Here is a 25,815-nt window from a genome sequence, read left to right on the forward strand (position 1 = left end):
AGTTGTATAACAACAGTTTCAGGTAGAATAGTAATGCATGCTAGCATAATCCTACTCCTTTGGCAGTAGCCCTTTACTACCACAAATCTATCATCACTATTTTTTTTTCTTTTTCTATTACTATTGGAATTCTTCCAATAATTAGTATAATTACTCCCCTTTTCTTTTGCCCATGATATTGTGTGAATAACCATCTTAAAATCTTTTCTTTATCAAATTAACATGTTCACTTCTTTCAAAATGTGTCTCCTGTAGCACTACTAATTGCACTATGCTTTACTTAATATAATTCAATACTGTTATCTTTTTGTCTATACATGTGAAGCCATTCATATTCAAAATAATATATTTAGTGTAGCCATTATGATGAGAAGTTATTACTCCCACCTATTATATATGACAGGTTTTTAAATGTCTATTTCCATCTTTTGTGTTACATGCACCAACTCATTTCTGGCAGGTTGTTCTGTTATACAGTTGTTTCTTGTCATCTCCATTTGAACCTATATCATGTTTTACAAGACTTTTTTTTTTATGAAAACCATTGAAAAAAACAAACACACCCCCAGAACACTCCATGGCCTATTAACTTAAAACAAACTCACAAAACTGTGTACATCTTTAACTAATGAAGTTTAAGCCTCCTGATAGGAAAAATTGTCCCAAATCAACAGGGGTAACATAACCTAACCTGTGCTTCTACTTATATTAATTGCTGTCTGTTCTTGTTTTATCTTCATTCCCCTTCCAGATGTGAAAAACAGATTGCACACACAAACACACACACAGATATATATATATATATATATATATATATATATATATAGCTCTCTCTCTCTCTATCTCTCTCTGTATAAAAATATATATATATAAATATATATATATATATATATAAATATACATATATATACACACGCATATATATATATATATATATATATATATATTTTCAGAAACATTAAACTTTAGCCTTAATAAAGTGTTCTGCCTTATATTGCTTCCCCCTATAGTCAGCTTGCCTCCATGGAAATTCAGGTACCAAATGTACAGCTCTGAAAACCGATCAAGTCACAATGAACATTTATTTACCAAAGGAAAACTTTTCATTACATTCAGTGCCCTCTTATTTAGATGCATACACAAAGAGATTATTAGATTAAACCAGCAGCTTTAATCTAGTCATTCATCTATGCAAAAGCAAGCGTGAATACATCAACTCTACATATACTGTAATTTTTGCACTTGTATCCCCATCCCCTTCTTCGACAACCCACGATTACAGCAAAATATCCTAATTCTACTTTTATCCAGCCTTTCTTTTCTATTTACATTGTAATGCCTACAGGTATCTTAATCCCATACAACAATAGAAAATACTTTAATATATAACATTAATTTTGTAACTTGAAATGTTCCATACAAATACTGTTAAGAACAAGTATTGTTTTACTTGCAGTTATTTCTTGCAGTTATTTTTTCCCTCCCCCTTCTTCCTTTCAGTGTCCTTCCAAACATTTTTGACATGAAATAGGACATATGCATTTCAATCCCCCACAAGTTTAACACTTAGACAAAAGTCCAATCTTTCCACTTTTTCTTGTAAAGCTATATCTCACTAATGTGACTGATGCTTTATAGTCTCATATTTATTCACTGATTTCAATGTTGCTGTTCTTCTTTCTGTTCATCTCGAGCTCTGGTTCAACTCCAAGGTAGTCCTAATTCTTCTATTCAGTTCCTGTGCTGTTTTCTGTCTCTTCCTGTAGAGCATTAGAAAATATTTTACTGGCAAAGTCTCTCTATAAGCCTTATTGTCAGAAGAATGAGAAGCAGCATCACCTTCTATTTGCTGGTTTACTTTTTGTTGGACAAACTTTTATATTTCCTCCTTAGCCTGTTTTATACCAAAACATTACTTTGATCCTCCAGGAAAAAAAAAATATTCTTAAGGCAGCTAGGTACTACAGCTTAAATGTGTGATCTGCCTCTTGGCATTCCCTGATAGCTGTGATAAATTCTCCTTTTCTGTCTGGTGTACAGTGAATAATTGTTTTCCACAAATACTTTACACTATCTCAGATTTGTAATACTATGTCTTTTTGTCACAGTTTTGTTAGTATCAGTTCCTTCTGCTGGTATGATTGTAGCTTCACTAATACAGTTTTGGTTGCTTTCTCATGGCCCTATTGGGAGCATACACATAATATGCCCTTTCAGTTATTTCTTGCTTATTTCTGTTTACATAAAGAGTAATACAGTCTGTTCCTTCCAGTTTCTCTGGTACAGCAGAAAATCTCAGGTTTTCCCTGCATGCCCTGTCATCTAATTCTACCATTTTTGAAACAGCTCTTGCTGAGCATTTTCATACTCTGCCAGCCTTTTCTTCATTTCAAACTCTGATTTTTGCAGTATTATCAGTTTATTTGAATAGCTGTATAAAGATTCTTCCATTTTCCAGGCTTTTGTTATTTGGGATGATATACTCATTCAATGTTTTATTTTAATCAGCTCTGAGCACATACGATTTATCTTTTCTTCTAGATTACTGGTCTTGCACCAAAGTTGGAGTTTGAACTACTTTTTGCTGACCAGCTGCAGGATGCCTCCCAGTCAGTGTTTTCTCTTCACCTTTTTTGTTGTAGTTTTCTGTCAGGCTCTCTAAGTTTCTTCTTTACTGGCATCCTGGCTGTGAATTTCTAACCAGCAACAACATTTACAATAACTTGCAGAGTTTCTGGTCCTTATCTCTCGTTTTTTTTTTTTTCATACTGGGAGAGCTGAAATCAAGCTGCTCATTGGTGTGCAACCATCTTGAAAGAGCTGTCTTCTTCTTTTGTTATAATGACAAAATGCATATAATTTTATCTGACTCAATGTACTACCTTAATTGCATCTAATATTGACTATGTTACTTTATTTATTCTCACTTTGTATTTGATGCTGCTAATGCTGCCTGAGCATTTTGTATGTTGTACAAGTTCTACTGTAAATAGTTCTTATGAATCTTTGTATGTAATGTGGCTAAATATGGCAGAAGGCTACATGAGTATTCTCTACTTTGTATATGTGCCACTGATATTTCTTCTGGGGCTTTTCTACCTTGGCCTCAGTTGAAAAGACGCTTGTTTGTCCAGTCAGAATTTGCCAGTAATCAAAAAGAAAGAAAGAAAGAAAAGGAAGAAAGAAAGAAAGAAAGAAAGAAAGAAAGAAAGAAAGAAAGAAAGAAAGAAACTAATTTGTATAGTAAAAATATTGTGAGATAGGATGAGAGAAGCATGAGTCTTAGGTCAAAAGGTCAACACCTGGTTTTGAATTAACACTGCCTACACAGAAGAAGCAGGGATATGCTAAGATATTCCTGACAAGAAGCATCAAACTAAGGTATGATCAAACAAGACAGTCAAGGATGGGAATATTTGTACATGGCAAGATGCACAAGCACCTGGTCAATCATGTACATTGATCCTAAATATAAGAGATGCCCCAGATCTTACCTTAGAATTCTGCTTGTCCCATAAAAAAATCTGTGATTTTATTTTAAGTAAGACTTGCAGTCATTTTGTTCTGAAAATTTATATTAATATAAATTCTCCCATGTTATCAGCTTTCGAATATAATACTGCCAACATTTTACAGGTGTCCTTGAAAATGTTAACTTCATTCCTTGACTTAAAGATGTTAAGAACTATATACCTAGTGGATTTATTAATAAATGTCTTATGATTATATTGTTTAAGGAGCAGCTCTTAAGTATTAATTTTCAGACTTCATCCATAATATCCCTTGTAATTTCTGAAGAGCCAGAAAATGGTGCATTGGTGGTTTCTGTTATATATAATCCATTCTGATTGAAGCTAATTAATAACTTCTAAGTTAAGAGAGATACTTAATGCTTTTGGCAAAGCTGTTTGCACATATTTATTTGACTATATGTTTTTCAGTTTTGAACACAAATAAGTAGTTTCCTTCTGTCTTCCATCAGCAATGGAAGTCTCTGTTCAATAGATATGTCAGGATTATCTCTTGAAATGAATCACTAAATAATTCACTAATTTAAGATCAACTTATTTGCATGCAAAGATGCCCCTTCAAGATGGATGAATGCTGGGACTGATGTAATTATTAGTTCAGTAACTGGATTTATGTTGTATTATCAACTGGAGAGTTTTTTGACTTCTAAAAAAACATTGAACCTGGGACACTGATCAACCCCCAAAAATCAAAACTGCAAAAAAGTATAAAGTACACTTTTTGCACGGGAGCAAGCCTCTATGCACATGTGTGTGTGTGTGGGGGGGGGGGGGGCACACCACCCATACACTCTCTACTAATCATATATTCCAAATGAGACATCACACTACACCTGGGAAAGGCAAAACCCCGCTCCCCATGTACTGCAATCTTGGACATTCTCAGTTTCAGGTTTGATGTTTGATGTTTTCACTTATATTCTCACCAGTTGAAAATTTAAGGTGGACCTCTGGATGGATTTATTATACATGCAAGAAGATGATGGCACAGTCTGTGGCAAGAGAATGTATGCCTTTCTGGAAGAATGTTCTTATTGACTCTATATTGACCTATAGCTGTATGCCTTTTATTAGTGTTCTTACTAAATGTGTTTAGGCAGTTGTCTATTTACTTCATGGATTACCTCTGCATGTATATGATCACCTAAGATTTCTAACATGCACTTTTGAAGGGCGTATTACAATATTGCTTTTGTTAGTCTCTGAAGATCTGTGCTAAAATCTAAAAACTGTGGACATTTCAACAAGTCTTTCACTTGTTTACTTTGGACATATGATTTGACCTTGTAAATCTTGTAGTTCATTAGGGAAGGACTAGATATCTCCATCTAGGCTAAACTAATCTGGTTGTAGTTTGAAAGCTATTTATCATGTCATTCCCATATTCTTCAACTGGTTTAATATTGTTGTTATAGCTATACTTAGTGGGATTTCTGCTTTTGATGGGATGCACTTGGTCCCTTGATTTTATGTTTTAGCAGTTTATGGAAATTATTTGAGAAATAAAATTCATCTTGTAAACAGCTTTCCCTATGACATGTATCCAGTACAGGAATTTCTATAAGCTGTATTCTCCCTACTAGATGACTTGATTTTGTCACTATACCTCAATCTAATCTCTGGGAGTATAATTCTTGAACAGATTAAGATTTTCTTGTGCCATTCAGATTAATTCTGGTGGATGCTGCTATCTGTGATAGTTTTCCAGCTGATGTAATATTCTAGTTTGCATATTTTCTGCCTTTCTTTGGCTAAGAATGCAAATTTGACAAAAACTTGACAATGTCCATAAAAAACATGGCCATCTATGCTGATGGTCCTCTTCTATTGAACTACAGTCAAGTATGTCCAATTGATTTGTTAACTAGCAATATGAAACAGTCTGGGGACCTTCTTCTGTTACAGCCTGGACTATGTATCTTTAAAATATACATTAAACATTTCAGAAGATTTTATAAGAGTTTTACATTTGTTTGAAACAATGCATGGAGAATTAGATACAGGATCACATGTGCCAGCAATCTGAAAAGTTCTGATTAGTATTGCTGACATTACAGAAAATCTAAAAAGAAAGCCTTGCCTGCCACCTGATGTCATGGATGTAGAAAGGATGAGAAGACAATTCACAGTAGTAGAAGAATGGCCTGAAGTGTCAGCAGTGCAGTGGGTAGGGTATGACTTTCACTGCTTGTAATACCAGTGGGCTATGGCTGTGGGTCTGATCTCCACATCAAGTGTTTAGATTAATATTCTAGTACTCATGATGCAGTACACCATGGATAGCTGTTGTATCACTAAGGTGCTTTCTTTCAGATTAAATGTTAAAGCAGGTTCCCTTTTCCCTGAGTCAGTTATGATTACAATACATGTTAAAGTTTACAAACCATCCGTCAGAGAAGAGCAGGGAAGTTTTTTTTTCCCACTGTCTTGGTCAAATGCCCTTTAGATTCTTTAAATAGAAACCTATGTCTCTCCTGAAGAAAGGCCATGTACTTAATAGTATATGCACAGTCAACAAGATTAAATAAATAAGTAAAAATTAAGGAAGTTCATTAATTATATAGGACACTTTAGCTACACTTAAATGAAAAGAACACCTAACTAATGCATCTGTGAAGTAAAAATCTAGAAAGGTGTACATCATGGGAGGCAAAGCAACCAAGAACAAAACACGAAAAAAGGATCTTAAACTATCTATGTATGGCTAATTTAACTGCTTACAAACAAGGACAGACAGAGGAAGAGAGTGAAGGGAGGGCTAGTAAAATACTAGAAAGCACTAGAAAAGGTATTACCAGCAGAAAACAGCATATTACTGTCTTACTTTATAGGCTATTAATAGCATTCCATGTAGGGTCATTTGTACAGCAGTTTAGAGTGCACGGTCATATGGAAACAATGATAAGACAGATAGTTCAGAGGTTAAAATGATGCACTATATACTCAAGGGGCTATATAAAGAAAAACTCAAACAACTTAAATGTAGAATCCTGAGGAAGGAAGGCAGACAGTACAGCATGGGAAAATGTTTCAAGTACCTGAAAGGAAAATATTGTTCATCAGAGAAACAGAGTAAAACAGAATGAGAAAAGCATGGTGCAGATTGATGTATTTGGAGTTGCGAGGATAACACCTTAGAGAGATCCAAGGCAGTACACACCTGTCAAAGAAAGATACAAGACTTGCTGAAGTCATAATATGGACTATCATGACACAATTCTTATAAAGATTAGAAATTATTTAAAAATGGGTTTGCATAGAAGAGGTGCAGCTTTTTCAGTAGGTAGAAACATGTGCAAACTAGATAAAGTTTCTCTGCTTCCCTACATTTATAATATTGACTAAGTGATATTTGATGGAGCATATGTAAGTGCTAACTGCTCTTTTTTGGCAGAATGTGCTTTGAAGCTTCACCCCATGCATCATTATATACCTTTTTTATTTGGCAGAATATGTTGGATACTAGGTTTGAAAATCTCTCTTATTTGCAAAGTTGGGCATTTGATGAATTAGCATGAGAATACCGTTTAATTCATAACGAGTCTTCCACTAGACAACTGGAAAGTGGCCACATTTAGGATATGAAAGAAAAGGGAAATTAGAGAAGGTTTGAAGGAAGCTGGTCTCATGCAGGTGGGATGGATTCCTGTTTAGAAGGGAAATGTCATTGTCCTAATGAATGCATTGGAGGTGGCAACTGCTGAACTGAATGAATATCTAGTCAGTACTGCTTGTGTCTCCATGTAGCATACCAAACCTGCACTAACCCTGGCATGTGTCAGACAAACAGAATTCTGCAATTACTGAATAAACTCAGGCACTTGGGAAATCTGATAAATGATATGGAAGACTGTTGTAAAATAAGAGTAGAAGAGTTAAGCATATTAAATAGGAGGGCATAATGTGGCCACCATTTCACCACCTCCTTGTTTCTCTGGCTTGTAGATAATGATGAAGTCCTGACTGTTCAACAGTATTGGCTATTAAGTATGTTCTGTTCTCTGGGCATGTCTGTCCTGCTTGGCTAGTGCACCTCTTTAGGGGAAATCAGTCCTCCCTACTGGCTGTCTGTACTCTATAAATTCATACAAGTTCACACAGTAAAGAGGAGTGCTCACTGTAAATCGTACCATTTTTCAGTGCATTGTTTTGAAGCTTGTTTGATAACTCTAGGTCTGATTGATGTGAAACAGTTCAGCTACATGTTCTTGCAGAAATCCCCAATTCATTTGGGTAGATAATTTGATTTTTTCCAGTGATGTTCCCCAAGCGTTAAAAAATAGGAAGGCTTTTGCGACATCAATTTGTGTGGAGGCAGCAGACTACTTCACTAATAAGGTTGTCTGAATTCATGGTTGCATTTCCCCATAAAATTCCACTGGTTGTGAAAAATTGTCCTATCATGGTGCCTTCCAAATGTATTTGATCTGAGTTTGTATTACATAACTATGGGTCTTTTGGGCTTATAATATACTGTCTTAAGCATCTTGGTCATCAGCTTAGCCCTTATTTAATACCATACTTTTTCCATCCTCATCATCTGAAGAATGTTATAGTTAGTTCATTAACAAAGGGATTAGTGCATTATTTAGTCAAGAGGTTAGAGACAATAGTACTCTTGCACATATGTGGATCTGGAAATGAGTCAGATAAGTGCAGACCTATTTCTCTCACTTCTCTTTCAGAGACACTAAAAAAATATTTTATCCACCACAAAGGAAAAATTATTTCTGCAAATTCTCAGGCTAGTGCTTGGCAGCCTGGCATCACACTGCAGAGGCCATTGCAGGGCAGCTTGAATCTGCATTGTGACTTTCTCAGGGCTTTGAAAATGACAAGGGGGAACCACGTACATAAGGTATATTTAGTTTTTAGCAAAGCTTTAAGCATTCCACTTCAGAGATGGTTGCTAAGAAAATTCAAAGTTCTAGGGTATAAATGAAATGATTGAATGGAATGCACTGGAAATTGTCTGCCTGATCAGAAGTAAAGGGTATTAGAAATAAACATGAGGAGACAAGACAGTAAGAAGTGTAAATTCTCAGTGTTCAATGCATAGATCAACCCTATTTAGTATACTTGCTTTATATCAAAAGGTAATAGAATGGGAAGAGACCAAGAACTGATTTGGACTGCAGGCAAGAGATTGCCTTCCCAATTGAGGATTGATATCAGAGTATAAGCAAACAGAAACAAATAGGGGGATCCTAAGTGAAAGACCAGCGCTTTTAGTAGAATCTAGGGATAATTAGTACAGCATAGAAATATTGCATGATAACTAAAAAAACTGCTCAGAGGAGTTTAGAAAGGATTGGGAAGAGAGATTGGATAAGCAATTATCAATTAAATTAATAGGGAAGTAAGAGGTAATTAGGAACATATTGCTTGGGAGTGTAATGAGTTTGCAGACTTTAATGATTCCAAACAGACTGCTTTTCTGATCTATGGAATCAGAACTGCCTAGACATAGTAAAGCCTTACAGATTCTAATTATGGTGGCTGCTATAAAAGCAATTACTAAAAAATGGAAATCAAAGTCTAAACCAACTATACTAGAAGCAGTGCATATAGTAATTAACATTATACAATTGGAAGTTGGATCTTTAGAAAAGGGTAGGAGCAAATTACATAAAAATTGGAATTCTGGGAAAAATACATGCATAATAACATTCTGAAGGAGGAATGAGGTATAAAAGAAGGCATGATTTTAATGAGCTATGTAATGTCTGACTAACAATGACTGGACAGAGTATATGTGATGTATGTTGTTGTTGTTGTGTCTTTCAGCTTTTCCCGGTTAGGGGTCGCTACAGCGGAACTCCAGTCTGCTAATGATTGGCAGTAGATTTTTATGTGCCAAGTTGCCAGCCCTGATGCACAACCTTCAATGAAGGTACGCCCATTCACACATGTCTCCACACAGAAGACACTTTAGCTGAGAATCGAACGGGACAACATCTTACTGTCAGGCAACAGCGCTACCGCAGCACCACCACCGCAGTTATTATAAGTGATTGATGTATAATGTTTGCAATTAAAAGTATGTCAATATGGTTTGTTTTTGTTTATATAAATGAATGATTGCCTATGTCATAAGTGATAATTTAGTAAAGATGTTTCTTGTTTAAATAAAGGGTAAAATCAGTTGGGTAAACCAATATTTCAAACAGAAGAAATTGCATTATATGGGATCCAAAATCAGCAGAGTAATTTTACAAATCAGTTTAATGTTAAGTGCTTTCATCCATCTCAACAGTGGAATTGATCAGAACATACACACATTATATATGTATGCATATTCATACACTTAGAAAAACTCACATGACTAAATTAGACTTTCTAGAATTTAGCAGGGAAATACTAATCTAAAATAGATGTTTAAATAAACTTAAACCTCACTTTAAAATGTGTTTATATTATACATGAAAGAGTATGTATATTACACTTTCATTATACATAAAAAACATGGCTTTGCTGGTCTCAACTTTAAAACACATAAAATCTAAACATTGTCATTTAATCCAGAGGTGGTAACTGCATCCAGTTTTAATTGCCAAATTAGTTCTCTTAACTCAGTACAGATTTTCTGTGGTCTGCCCCTTGGGTGCTTCAAAATATCCTCTAGTACAACCCCCCCCCACACACATAAACTATTGGATTCACAATTTCTTGTGTGTTTATACAAAGTGTTTGTTTCCACTTTGTGTGTAATGTCATATATGTGTTCATATATTCTGTTTTTCAACATCCATTTTATCTTACCTATATAGGATGAGGTGCACTTTGCATAAGTAGCAGTGCATATGACCCTTTTACTTAAACAATTAAATTTAGTTCCTTTGAGTATGGTGTTGCATTTACCTAGATTAATACTGTCTACATTTGCTATAAATATATACTATTTATAAAATCCAAATCTAAATCCACTTTTATTAAACTTACTATTAATTATTCCATCCTTCTTCTTTTCAAAAGTTTGTTTTATATTTGTATCTCTTTTATATAGGACTTGAGGCTTTTCCTTGAAGATTGCTTAAAGTTCTGGTAATGGGAGAATATTTCACAGTAGTTTATAACTTTATCTTTTATCTCCTTTCTGCTTGGCTGTATCTTAAAACTAGGGCTTTTTCATAACTACTGAAGCCATTCTTTTCTGAGAGGGTGTAATCTGAATCTTTCCCTAAAATTGGACAAATGTTCAATACCCATTTACTAATAACATTATTTTTGATTTCTAACAGAAATTAATAATGGCAACCTTTTTCTAGAAACAATTTAAATAAATACTCGCACTGCTTTAAAAAAATAATAATTGCATTCAGATTTCATATGTGACACACTCACAAACTGGCCTTTGGAGTACTCCCTTTTGATGGTGGAGATGGCTGCTGGTGTAATATACATATGAATTAGAAAACATTTTATTATGATATATAAGTGATTTCATTTTGTTCCCTTTTACTTTCATTATTTTGACATCCAAATAGTAAATGTTATCATTTGAGATGTGATAAGTAAATGTAAAGTAAAACAGAACCACTTCTTTGACCTAATTTAAAAATTCATATCATTTTTCAATACTGACCTTCCATAATCTGTAAATATTATCTAGAAAATGTGTGCAAAGGTTCCAACATTTTGAAAAAGAGGTGTTAATTATATGATGTTGTTCCCAGGTCCATAAGACCATATTAGCATAAACTGGGGCATAAGCCACTCCCATAACCTTACATCAAGCCTGTATAAAAATAATCTCTGAAATCTAAAAAGATCATTATGAAGAAAAACATTATTGAAATCCATAATTAACTTAATTTCTTGTTATTTAAAAATTCATAATTTAATGTCACCTTCTCAAACCAAACTATGCCCTCAATATACGGTATAACAGGAAATGCATCCATTATATCAGTAGTTATAAAAATTAAGTTCTCATCATATAATTCTGAAAAGAAAGTCTAAAAAATTCCAATAACCTATAAGAAGGTTTTTATGTAACAGTGAAAATGGTTTAAACCTTTTGTCTATAAAAATCTTTAGACGGTATTTAATTGATGTTTCAGCTATCACAACTGGCTGCAAGTAAGGGTTCTGAGTGGATTTGCTGGTCTTTGGAATGTCAATATTGTTGGAAAACTGAATGTTGTGCTTTAAGAAAATCATATAAATCCTTTCTATTAGACCCTGCAATAAACAATTTTTCAGTAAAAAATGTATTTTACTGTATGCAATGTTAATTTCACATCTTGATACCTATGTATATTTGTAACTTCCATATAATATATTACACATATGTCCATTGTAATGCACTGTATCCATTATTACCATATCGACTCACTTTCCTGGTTTCATAATTCTTAAAGTTAAATAAGTAAATGTCTTTCAGCATGATCTAGATTGTGGTGTCTATAATTTCTAATTTTACATTTTCCCTAATGTTTCTCTCAATTAATTTGTCAAATTGTATAAAAAATGGTTGAATGAGGGAGGTTATACATGATTTTCTTTTTAAAATATAATCTCCTCATTTCCTCTTTCATGGCAGTTATTTTAAACATTGTTTTAAACACTGTCATAAAGACAAAAGGCTTCAGCTCAATTAGAACAGCCCCTGTATCAAGACTGTTTAAAGAGAAAAAAATGAAAACACCTTTTGTTCAATAGTTTAAGAATTGCATGTTTAATACATAACCAGCTATAATTAAATATGTTTAAATTTTCCTTGGAAAACAAAATTCCATCATCTGATACATTAGCAACTGACTCAAAAAGTTATTTAGGTCTTAATGTCTTCCTCATCCCCTTTCACTACCCCATCTTTGTGGATAACATACACAATGATTTGTGGGTCTATTGTTGGAATACCACACATCATCTATCTGTGCTATCAAACTGTTGCTGTGTACTAGGCCTTCTGAACACCTCACTACTGGAAAGTCTAGAGGGTCAGTCACATCTGTTGATAAACCAGAATTTTCCTTTTGTTGCTCCTTGGTAGTTTCTAAGCTTAGTTATTTACCTTCTACAACATTGTTGCTTTTAATTTTAAACTTAGATGTTGATACCACTAGTATATTAATTTTCATCTCTATCTAATTTTCCTACTTTTCTTCTCTTAATAGTCTTAGTCACCTTTAGCATCAACTCTACTAAAGACGCTATAATAGTTTTTTTTTTATACTATAAATATTAAGTCATCAAGAAGAAACTTATTCAGGGAAGACATTTCTTCAAGAATAATTTCAAATGCCATACATGTGTTCCATGCCAAAACAGTCAAACATAGATAATAGTTCATGGTGGTCATCACTCATGTCACAAAAATTGTTCGGGAATTTATATTTTCTAAGGCCCTTCAGTATGCAATTAATTTTTATGCATTCCTTAAAAAAACTTTGCCTATATGTAATAAATTATATTTAAACATTTTTAGTTTCAAACTTATGTAAACTGTCCTCATAGGGGTTGTTGTCATAGTAAATACAAAAAGTTATTTTTTTCTGATACCTAAGCATTAAAATCCATGATAGTGTGTTTTTTCTTGTTTGTTGTCTCTGAAACATTTGGCATAGAAGAGGCAGCTGTATAGACTCCATTAATCAAAATATTCACCATGCCACCCTGGGAAATTAAGTTTGTTGATTCCCACTGTGATGATGAAAGATTCTTAGGTTTGACTCCTTGTGAACCAATTTGACTACATGGAATAGAAGAAAACATTGGATTAACTTGTGAGTATAAAAACTTAGCAAATTAATAAGTCTTGTCAAATTTCTAATCATATTACTCAGGTCAGGAGAGGCTGATAGACCCACAGAGACATTGACTGATTCCTTGGAAGCCATGTTGGGTGAAACACCACAAAAACAATTAGCCAAACCCCAAAAGTGGCAAACATAGTTGTGTAAACCAATAATTCAAACATAAAAAATGCATTATGGTTTCATAATTCTTAAATTTCTATTGCTGGAAAGCCTCATGAATAAATATCTTTTTTATCAACTAGATTGTGGTGTCTGTAATTTCTATTTTTCCAATTTTTTTCTGATATCTCTCTCAATAATTAATTTTTTCAAGTTGCATCAAAACTAGATTTAGAGGGGGGTTATATGAGCTTTTATTTTTCAAAATTTAGTCTCTATGTACATGGATGTCATGAATACATGAACACATATACACCATTACATACAAAGTGGGAAAAATGCTTGGTATAAATAGACAAGAGATTGTGAATCTAGTAGTTGTGTTTTTTGTACTTGAGGATGTGTTAAAGGATATGAGGGCCTGACCATGGAAAACTTGCACTGAGTTCAGACAACTAATTTAGTCATTAAAATTGGATGCAACATCTGCCCCAGGATTAATTCTAAGTGTTTTAAAGTTGAGAGCAGCAACATTATGATTTTTTATGAACATTTAAAGTATAATATACTATTTATTCATGTATAATATGAACACATTTTTTTTAATCAGTTTACATTTATTTAAACATCTATTTTAGATTAATACTTTCCCGGGAATATAATATAGCAATCTTACTGGCTGACAAGTTCATCTCTAACTTTAGCCCCCCCCCCCGTCTCTACCCCTCAACCTCCCCTAAGGAAATACCACCAAATATAACTCCACTACTGCCACTATCTCTCTCTCTCAAAGAGACTTTATCAGACAGGCTAAAATAAATACAGCAATGTTGTAGAAGGCCCTCGATGCTCTCTCTCTTTCTAAGACCAAGAACATTGAATCAACAGGCCCAGAAAACATACCAGGATGCCTTTTAAATATCTTGAAACATGACCTATCAGGCCTGTTGGAATTGCTATTTAACTGCAGCTTCCAAACATTCCTCATGCCTCATGAATGGAGAACAGAAACAGTCATCCCTCTGCACAAAGGTAGGTCATCTACAGACCCTGAAAACTACAGACTGATAAGGTCCACTAGTCTCATATGCCAATACATGGAAAGAATTATCATGGGAATGATAATGACATAGGAAAACTCCAGATGCTGGAACCAACCCAGTTTGGTTTTGTCATGGGCAGGGCATGTCTACTCAACCTTGTTGACTTCTTTCCAAAAGTCACCAAATCAATAAATGATGGCAAAATGGTTCACACTGTTTACCTTGACCTGATCAAGGTATTTGGCACAATACCCCACTTGGGCATTGTTGACAAACTCAAGACGTTTGGTATAAACACTTTTGTCATCCAGTGGACAGCTATCTGGCACACAGACAGCACCCAGGAAATTAGAAATGGGGAGTTCATCTCTTCAAAGAAGCCAGTCCGAAGCGGAGTCCCTCAGGGATCAGTGCTGGGACTGCACCTTTTTGGCATTTACTTCTCTGAAGTCAAGGCCAATGTCAATGGCCTCTGGCTGAATACATTTGCAGATAATTGAAAATTAGGAGCAGTCACACAGATGTTCTCCAGGAAGGGTTGACACAGACATAAAACTGGTGTCAGATCCATGGACTAAAACTAAATTCCAAGAAACGCATAACACAATCCTTTGGGAAGTCCTCCACCCTTGGTAACTATCATATTGACAACATACTCCTAAGAACTGACCTAGTAGTCAGAGACTTGGAGACACACATATATAGTAATGTAGCCTTTGACCATGATGTGTCTACAGTAGTGAGAAAATCATTCTAACTTGTGAAACTTATAAACAAATGTATGTCATCTAGTTCCAAGTAGGTCACTGTTCCACTGTAATTTGCATTCATCAGACCAGTACAGTGCCTCTTTGGTATATACCTAGCCAGGCACATCCAACAACTGAAACATCCACAGAGGTTCCTCACTAAAAGAATAGAGGACATAAGTAATAAGTCCTATGCAGACCACCTCAAGACCCCATCCATGTATTCTGTATCCTACAGGCTGTTGAGGGGAGGTCTATGCCTGGCATACAGGGAATTGTCAGACCCCACTCTGATGGACATCCTGCAAAGCCACAAAACAAACAGCACTAGAATTACCCATTTTAAGGACATTAACCTACCCTATGATGTAAATAGGACCTGCTGGAGAGCCAGGTATGTATCCTAGAGACTACCTCTTCTCTGGAACAGACTTCCCATTCATATGAAGCAGAGTTACTCCCTAAACCAATTCAAGTGTAACATATACAGCTGGATGGGGAACAGGAAATTCATCCCTGGTTTGGCACCGGTCTCTAATTGATACAGCCAGCCTGAAAATGGTTCATCTCTCAGGCCCATGCTTGTAAATATTTCATCTCCTAAGCCCCTGCTTACACTTATTAAGGTTACCAGAACTTGTCAGAGATTTGAGATGCATGGCTAAGCTTAGAAAGGATCTTGTAGTTGTTAGCCTAGTGCACACCTATGAACCTAATACACACATATATATATATATATATATATATATATATATATATATATATATATAGAATGTTTACATTTTCTGATGAAGTACACTGATGAGAAGAACAGAAGGACTTAACATCAAATTGTAAAAATACTTGCTTTATATATCAGACTAAGTTGGAACACAAAGGGCCAGCTTGTTTTCTAATAATGGTGTGAGGCCTGATGTAGTTGTTGTGATTAGGAAGGCCACTCTAGTCATTACTACATCTGCTTACATTATTGACATAGATGTAGCAGCTGGACTTAACACAAAAAGATGACCCACAGAAAGCTTATAGCCTTGGTGGGCAACTTTAATCAGGAAAGAGGAGGAAAGCTAAACTATACTGTGGCATGTGAAAGGACATGTATTGAGGTTCAATAGTATACCGGGGTGCATAGTGCAAGGCGTGCATACCAGAGATAATAAGGCCTTGCTTCCATACTACAGGGCACTGGCAGTACTATCTCTACCACTACTGTTACCCTTTCCTGAAGGCCATATTGGCAAAGTGCAATTATGCTGGTAAAATGCACATGATGCACAATTATAAAAATGCTGAAATTATAGGAGTTACTGAATTATGAAAACAGATAAAGACATTTGTGTTTGTATACTTTAAAAGAGAGACCTGAAAATGAGGATGTTATCTGAATGTTTTGCATTGCTTAGGACCAAGGAGGATGGATACAGCTGAAAAGGAAGGTCAGAGTGAGGCAGGTGGCATGGTTGTCATCTGGAGGGAGAAATGTTCAAGGCAGGATTAAGGATTTACTATTTCACAGAAAGAATTCTTAGAATTGGGAAATAATGAACTTGTAAGTACAATAGGTATGAGACCTAAATTCACTTACAAGAAAGTTACAAGTATAAAAAGTATGTTAGAGACTAAGAAATTGACTACAGGTACTGCAGTAGTGGAAAGACACACCAAAAAAGGTACATATGCATGCAAAAATTGTAAGCAATGTAGATTTATCAGCAATTCCTCTTTTGTAACCTTAAATCTTATATACAAAACTTTTTGGGCTAAGAATTATTTCACTTGTAGTAGTGAACACATAGTCTACATTGCTACTTGTATGTCCTGCGAAAGCTATTATATTGGGAAAACTATACGTTGTTTAAAAAGAAGAATATACAAACACACTTTAACAATAAAAAAGAAAGAGGCAACTGATGCATTAGCTAGACATGCAATGGTACGTTCTGAATTCAAAAAGTTTACATTTTGTGTCTTAGATAAGGTGGATAATGTGATTTTTGAAGGTGATAACAATAATATATTGGAATGCAAAGAAGCTTTTTGGCAGTTGTTCCTTTGTGCAGATTGTACACCAGGATTAAATTAATCTATTAATTTAAAATGTTTTTTTATTGTATAGATAAAATGCTAATGACGTTTCATACAGATATATAACAATAATTTTTTAGTATTTTTTAACATTAACATATGACATCATTTCTTATTTTAATTAAGAATAAATTAAGAAGGAATGTATAAAAAGGGAAGTTTTGGGTAGTTCAAGTTGTTTCTGAGGAAGTTCATGTTAATAAAAGTGAATGAAAGCGCTAAAAAACATTGGCCAAGAGTGGTTTTTGGAAGTGTGCGATACTACTGAGGCTGAATTTGTTTGAAGTTCAAGTTTTTCAAAGTTTCAGTGTTCTTAGAATTTATTGGCTGAGGCAGCAAAAAATATACTTCATTAGACAGGCTAAAAGCCGCCTTGAGTACAGCAGAGAAATGATGAGTAAAGTAGTGGATAAGGAGCTGCATAGGGATTTGCTGCACTGCTTCCATGGATTCAGAAGACTGTGTATTTTAAGCATTTTTCTCTCTAGCCTAAAGAGTAATGGGCATCAGTTTTATTTTAATAAGTGAAATTACAACATAATTGGCAAGGCTTTTCTTAGCAGTTATAGAGAAATAATGGATTCTACTTGGGAAACTGTAAAAAGGTCAAAGGTATACTTTAGAGTTGCAGAGGGATTATTGCCAATAGCATCCCTAGGAAATGCATTCAGAAGGTGATGGAAAGGAAATTTTGTGGAATAGCTGAGCATCCAGTTCAAGATAAACAATGCGGAGTCTGTCTTAGCAAGGAAACAGTAGACAGACTCTTTGTCCTTACACAGATATTGGAGCAAATATTGCAATTTGCTCTCACAAGATATTTATGTTTTGTGTAAGGTTGATGTTTGGCTGAATTAAAACATCATGCGAATCTTGTACTTACATAATCAATAACAAACACAAGATTTAGATTAGTTGAGACCTTGTATTGTTTTCCAAATTCTAGTTTGGGTTACCATTTCCTAAGGAAATATAACAGGAAAACTCTGAGCTCAGTCTTAACAGCTGTCTTACAAACTGCACAACCACTGACTATACAGCAAACATTTGCAATAGCTAAAATTCAAGAGATTATTATTTTTCTGTGCATATGTTTGCTTTTCTTATTAAGTATGTGCTTTAGTTTTTTTAATTCAGTTTTTTCTTGCTTGCCTGTTTTTGAAAATCTTACTTAACCCTTTTATTACTTATATTTTCATAAAAGCTTGGTTCCTGTCACTGTTCTTAGTATTTTCTTTTTATAAAAAAGAGATGCTATCTCCAAAAACACTTTGACATATTCTTTCATTTTTCAGAAACTTGTATGTATCTGTATATAGTTTTGTATCGCTATTGTAACTAAGTTTTTAGTCCTAGTGTTTTTATGACTTTTCTGGAACCTTTTTGCTTGTTCCACTTTCTTAGCAATAATACTAAACAAAATACATTTCTAGGAGTTTATTCATTAACAGCTATCTATAAAACATCTTTAGTTGTACTCCTAACATTCAATGATAAATGAATGGCTGTTTTTGTATTTTAAAGAGAAACATCAATTTGTGTCACTGTTATGCTGTAACAATTTGATTTATAATGAAAAAAAAAAGTATTTTTATGCTTGAAATTACAGCCACTCAATAAAACTGATAGCTACTCTTATTTTTAACTGAATTCTTTGGAAATATTGAGTTTGCCAATTTCCAGTGACAATTTAGACATCCAATTGACTATTTTCAAACTTCAGAATCTCTATATTACTTTCAGTTTGTCTTAGAACATACCTGCTTATTCAGCTTTATGTGCGGATGCACACTGGATTTAAATAAAACAAACTTTGTACTGTAATATTATAAATGCCTGAAAGTATAACATTTTCTAATTAAAATTATTTTGTGATATCATATCATCATTTTAAAGATGTTAATTTGATATTTATTGAGTTTGCCACCCTATGCTTGATGTAACTGAGGATCCAGATTTCTGTGTTGGTCTGCTGGTTGTACTTATTAATATATGATATAACTCTGATGCTGTTTGAAAATGTTTGGCAAATGTCTCAATGGAATGTGTCATGACACTAACTACAGAATACATCTACTTGGTAATTATAAATGTAAAAATATGTACATAACTTTGTCTACATATAATATGTATATTAATCAGAACATAGGGTTCTAAAAAAATTCCAGTAAAAGAAAAGCTTACTTCAGAATATATATATATATGTGTGTGTGTGTGTGTGTGTGTGTGTGTGTGTGTGTGTGTGTGTGTGTGTGTGTGTGTGTGTGTGTGTGTATATGGAAAAAAGCTTACATCATTCCCCTGCACAAAGGAGGAAACAATACTAATATTTCCAATTTCCGTCCCATCGCCATCCTCTCTCCCATTTCTAAAGTCCTAGAGAAATGTATCCACCTTCAACTCCTTCCCCATCTCTTGGACAACAACCTATTAACTCCTACCCAACATGGATTCAGACCCCATCATAGCACTATGACTGCCTCCTTTCCTTCCTTGAAACTGTGAATAAAGCTAGAGACTTTGGCTTCACTGTATCTACCATCCTTCTCTATCTCTCTAAGGCCTTCAACACTATCTCTCATAACCTACTTCTTACTAAACTAGCTAACCTAAACCTGTCACCCGCTTCCCTCAAATGGTTTACCAGCTATCTCTCCAATAGGCAACAAGCTGTCAAATGGAAAAACGCCACGTCCTCCTTCCTCATCACCCCCACAGGTGTCCCACAAGGTTCCATACTGGGCCCCCTCCTCTTCAATATTTTCATTAATGACTTTTACCGCTCTATCCCTGTTGCTAACGTTATCCAATATGCAGATGATTCCACAATCATCTGTGCTGCCCCATCCATCCCAACTCTTTTAAAACTAACTCAAGATGCCTTCTCTACCACAGAACAATGGATGAAAGACAACCATCTAGCACTCAATGCTGCTAAAACTAAACTTATGATTTTTACCTCCTCTAAAACTAAGAATTTCGATCGAAATTTATTCTCCATCACCAGCTAAAATACAACACCTCTTGAGCTGGTATCTGAAACCAAACTACTAGGAGTTCAAATCGATGACAGGCTCAAATTCAACTCCCATCTACTACTAAACATAAAAAACCCACCAAAAACTTGGTATGCTCTACCGACACAATCGGTTCCTCACCTCAACTACTAAGCTCACTCTCTCTACTACATTTCTCCTACCCTCCCTTCTCTATGGAGCCCCTCTTCTAACAAACCTACAATCATCTCTCAAAACCAAACTGTCCTCTTGTTACAATAAAATTGCCAGATTCGCCACTAGCAAGAAATCATCAACCCATCACCGTGAATCTCTCCACAAACTAAACTTGCTAGAGCTTCCCAACTACCTCTCCTACACTCAGCTATGCACACAAACTCATTTTCCAGCCATTCCTCTGTCCCTCCCTCACTACTACCTTTAAAATGCACCACACACAAAGACTACTCAGATCAAACAATCAAAACCTTATAGAAGTTCACAGACCCCTCCACCCCCCAGGACAATACCTCCTGTCACACTCACTAGCACGCTTATGGAACTCCCTTCCCCCCTCCATTCGTATCATTACTAGCCTCCCATCCTTTAAAAAATCACTCCACTCTCATCTAACTTCCACATGGGAATGCACCTGCTCCCATCCCTCACAACCTACACTTTACTTCAACACTCTTTCCCTTCCTTCTCTCACATCCCAGGTAACAAATTCTTGCTTGCTTCTATTATACAACTGCTTACTAGTATCTAGCAATTCCTTACCCTACTGCATCTAACTACCTATCCTCAATCCTACTAGAGAAGAAGAAAAAAAAATTATACTTTTGACATCATTAACTTTGATTGAAATACTTTTGATCAGTCTGTTTTACCTCTATAATCTTCATGCAATCTATGTGTGTATATTAATCTTAGTTTGTTTACCTCAGTAATCTTCATGCAATCTATGTGTGTATATTAACATTTGTGTAATCTGTATGAGGAGCTTTTCTCCCCAGGACTCCATTGAAAATGGGTTTTTCAGGCCCAATGGACTATCCTGGTTAAACAACTGCAAATAAAAAAATAAATGAATAAATATATATAAAGCAAGTAAAATGCAACTTAGAGACTGTACTTGTGAAGTGCTAGCTAACAAAAATCAGTAACAATGCATGAGAGATAATATCTTAATCACCCATTACATTGTTTTAGTCAATCATTAAAAGAAATATATTTGAATACTTAGATACATACTACTTAACACCATCATTTCATTATAAAGAACTTATATGCAGCTCAGTGCTAGAGACTGCATGCCCTTATCAGGATATTTTGGTGGTGTAACTTTTCCAGTGAAAGAAATGTCACTAGTAGGCAAAAATATATATGATTTTTTTCTTCTTATGTAATGCGAGCCAGCATAGCACAGATATATTATGGACATGTATTGCAACATCTACACTAAAGACATGCAATATACCCATCCCTAATGAAATATAAGCATAGTGCAGGCTTTCAGTGTCTTAGTGTGAATGTTTGTGAAACCTTTCATTTACAACTTAATCACTCTTTTACTGTCCTTACTAACACTTTCAGGACATTACACTTGTATACTCTACTTTATGTTTATCTAAGCCTACCAGTCTGCCTTAAAATTGTAATAGTAAATCAATGCTGAAATTAGCGAGAGTATATTGCAGTGGTCAATGCCAAGAAACCTTTGGCTGAGGCATCACTCCATTGTCAGAAGAGTTCACTATCATGAAGAAGTATTTTTGATGTTTACTTTTAATACAATAACAGCCAAAGGCAAATCTATGCTGGAAACATATTTCTTACCTGGAGATTGCCATGTACAAAACAATGCATGTGAAAATGAACATTTAGAAATTACAATATCTCTATCATCCACTGACAAATCTTAGTAAGTCATTCAAATAAGTGTATTTGAGTACCCCGTGCTTTCCACATCTAAGACTTTATAGCTTAATACAACTTCTTGGAGCTGGTTTAGCTGCATTGATGTGATCTTGGTCATTTTGATGGTAACATATATAAAGAAAGAAAAGGACACTTTCTGGAAGAATGTCTGTATTTTACTTGAAGTATTCTGTCTCAGTACAAGTAGATTGTTAATATTCATTACATTCTCCACCTTGAACAGAAGTCAAATCACAATCACAATAGAAACTGAATGTAATGCGGTTTGGCTTGCCATCACTTTGAAATCCCTACTTGGACAGTGTGGTACATACAGCACCTAGGTCTGCCTTTCTACCATAAAGGACATAATATTGAGTTTCGCTTAATCTTTTTGTCAGAGTCAGTACAGAGATCAATAGTAGTTTTGGTGGTGGCAACACCTTTCTAGTATATATAAGTTTTACTAAATGTTTAATACCAAATCAGAGTAGATACATTCTAGATGTTTCCATACCCTGAACAGAAGTAAGGTATCTTGTGATCATGGGAAAAATATACAGCAACCTAACAGGCTGTATCAGTGAAATGTTAGTCAGCATTTTGTGCCTGCATGTTAAGGCAATGCCTAAGTCATCCTTTGACAGTTCTTATTTTAGGCTTAAGGGCAGACCTTCAGGTGCATATTGTACTCAACACAATCATTATCTCCTTAAGGTTTGCCGATAACGTGGTGTTGAATCTGGCTTAACTGTACTATTGTTGTTACTTTTAAGGTATTTTGGTGTTAGCATGATTCCAATGGCAATTAAGTCATATTTTCTAGAGAACTATGTGACTTACAGTCAATGACACAAACTGACCATGCTCCTTGTTTAATTGCTCAAGCAAAATAATTCAAGTTATTAGTTGCTTGTGCTACCATTCTTTTTAACACAGGCAGGCACTGTCATCTTGCTTACATTTGTCTACATGGCAGGAGCTCCTTTCTTGCATCATCCTGGAGAAAGATGAAAACAGGATTTATCCTGCCTGTCACTGACCATCCTTTGTCTAATGTGTAATGAACTGGGAGTGTGAATAAGAAAGTAATGGAGTATGAGATGCAATCACTTATTTTGTGATTTGGTTTACGTTATATTATCGCAAACTCAAGTACATAAGTTTGGAGTTTGTGTGAAACCAAGGTTCTGCAATCTATTTATTTATTTTATTTTACATTTCTTGACCTGGGAAAGTCCAGCTGGGTACAAAGGCCTCTCTTCAGAGAAGACCCAGGGAGAAAATCTCCATTACATGCAGTAAAAACTATTTTTTAAGTTATATAATATCAACAATGTCAGGCAGAATGTTTTTCTTATTATGCTTTTGTTTTTGAACTCATATGGTAGGAGAAGACATTATAGAGCCAAAGCACATATACATTTTATTTCTGATATATCATCTCAGTACAGATATATCGTATATATGTTCTGCATTCTCCACCCTGAAAAGAAGTCACAATCCACACCTTACAGAAGTGAACATAATGCAGTTTGTTACCAGACATATTCTGATAGTCATACAGGACTGTACACTATGAAATTTCTCATAAATATTTTTTTAAGTAGCATACTTGGATGTTTAGTTATAAAATGCAAAATGGTGCTATTAGATGCAAAAATAATGAAACAGTTGCTTCATAAGAAAAAAGAACATGTAAATGTTTGTTGTAAATTAACCTTAATAAACATAAAAACCATCATGCATAAAATAGATGAAAAAACATAACATGCAGGGTCTGAAATAAAAAAAACGATAATTTTAAGGGGCAATGTTATTGTTTTTATCTTGTGTCTTTAGTTTATTTACAAATAAATAAATAACTAAAACAAAGCAACCATTTTAACTCCTTTTCTACATACAGTTTTCCCTATAAGACCCTTCTGGAAGGATACAGTTCAACTGACTGCATAAAACACATAATGTGTCTTCATATAAAACACATGATGATTATTTTAATGGAATCCATTTCAGCTTTCACATACAGCCTTCCACCTATGTTATTGTTTAACCCCTTATGTTTGACTATGAGTAGGAGAAAATATTTTGTGCATGGTATTGAATTTCAGCTTTTTTCACACTCTCTCATTACATCTGACAGTCTAGGTTCAGGGTTCCTATCAGTTCATCGAAACTTCAGCAGTTCGAACACCATATGTTCGAACTGTGACGTTCAAAAACTGATTATTGCGAAGTTGCGGAACACCAAATTCTTTCCCAGGGAAAGAATTTCATTGGCCGTTTCTGTGGCTTCGCCATTTTCAGCACTGTGGTGGAAAGTTACGGGTCGGGTTCAGGTAAGTGTGCAATTATGCGGAATTTAGGGTTAGGGCATGGGTTAGGTGAGTTAGGGTTAGGGCGCGGGTGAGGTGAGAGTGCAATAGTGAAGGACCTTAGGGTTAGGGTTTGGGTTAAGGTAAGTGAATAGATAGTAGTGTATGTATAGTTTAGTGTACGGTTAGATGTAGGATTTTAAGTGTATGTGTGTGAATTGCTGTTTTTTTTGGTGTGCTTGTGTTGTGTGTGTGTTTCTTGGAACAGTGATTTTTTTCCCTGGAAAAAAAATCGCTGTTCTAAGCCTTCAATGGTTTTGCACTTCGAGGTTAGAAGTTCGAACATATGGTGTTCAAACTTCTGCCATTTCATCGAAGAGATATAGACCCCAGGTTCATAATAATTTAACTATGTTTAATTGGGAGCTTGTTATTTATTTTCAAAAACAACTGCCTCACCTAGAATAACTACCTTTTTAACTGGATATACTTTTTTTTTTTACAGTGATCACATTTTAAGAATTTCAATCTTTAGTAATGCATTCATCTTATCTTACACTCCCCTGACAATCCAACTCTGCAACAATTTTATTATATAAAGTGATATTTGCAAATAGTTACTTCTGCCACCAGACTAAGCTCCCAGCTGCCACATCTGGAATGGATACATCTCAGTCGTTTGACAGTGATCAAGTCCAACACACGCCCATTCTAATGCATTCAACTTGTTACATATCAATACACAATCCCTGGCAATCCACATGTGACCAAAAGGGAATAAGTCCAATGATTTCATACAATGACTAACCCTCCCCAAAAATAACTACATTTTTCAGTTGGTTATATTTCTGGTATTTTCTTACACTCAAGTGAAAGAAATTCTGTGTCTAGTAATATATTTCATCTTGTCTCACGTATAGATGTGCTGTCTCTCTCTCTCTCTCTCTCTCTCTTTCTTTCCCTTTGTCTCTCTCACATATAGGTTCATAGGTTGGTACTAGGCTATTGGCCCTAGGGCCTATACAAGCATAGCCATAACAATGTCCTGGCTATTTCTTCCCAGAATATTTACTTCCCTGCTCCTCTGTCTAGCAGGGTGACTGACATGATTCCCGGGGTGAATTTCCTATCTCCCATCTAATCAAGGTTCCTTTTGAAGAGGGCCAAAAAGGAATTCAGCTTGACATGTATGGGCAGTCTATTCCAGAGTATGGGGAGTCTCTGGGTCAGGAACCTATCCCTCTAGCATGTTTTGTTCATTGTGATGATTAGGTTATATGCATATATACAGACATACAAGCACCTCATTATATG

Source organism: Protopterus annectens, chromosome 2.part2 (genome assembly GCF_019279795.1).
Source record: "Protopterus annectens isolate FY-2018-M chromosome 2.part2, PAN1.0, whole genome shotgun sequence".
Classification (NCBI taxonomy): domain Eukaryota; kingdom Metazoa; phylum Chordata; order Ceratodontiformes; family Protopteridae; genus Protopterus; species Protopterus annectens.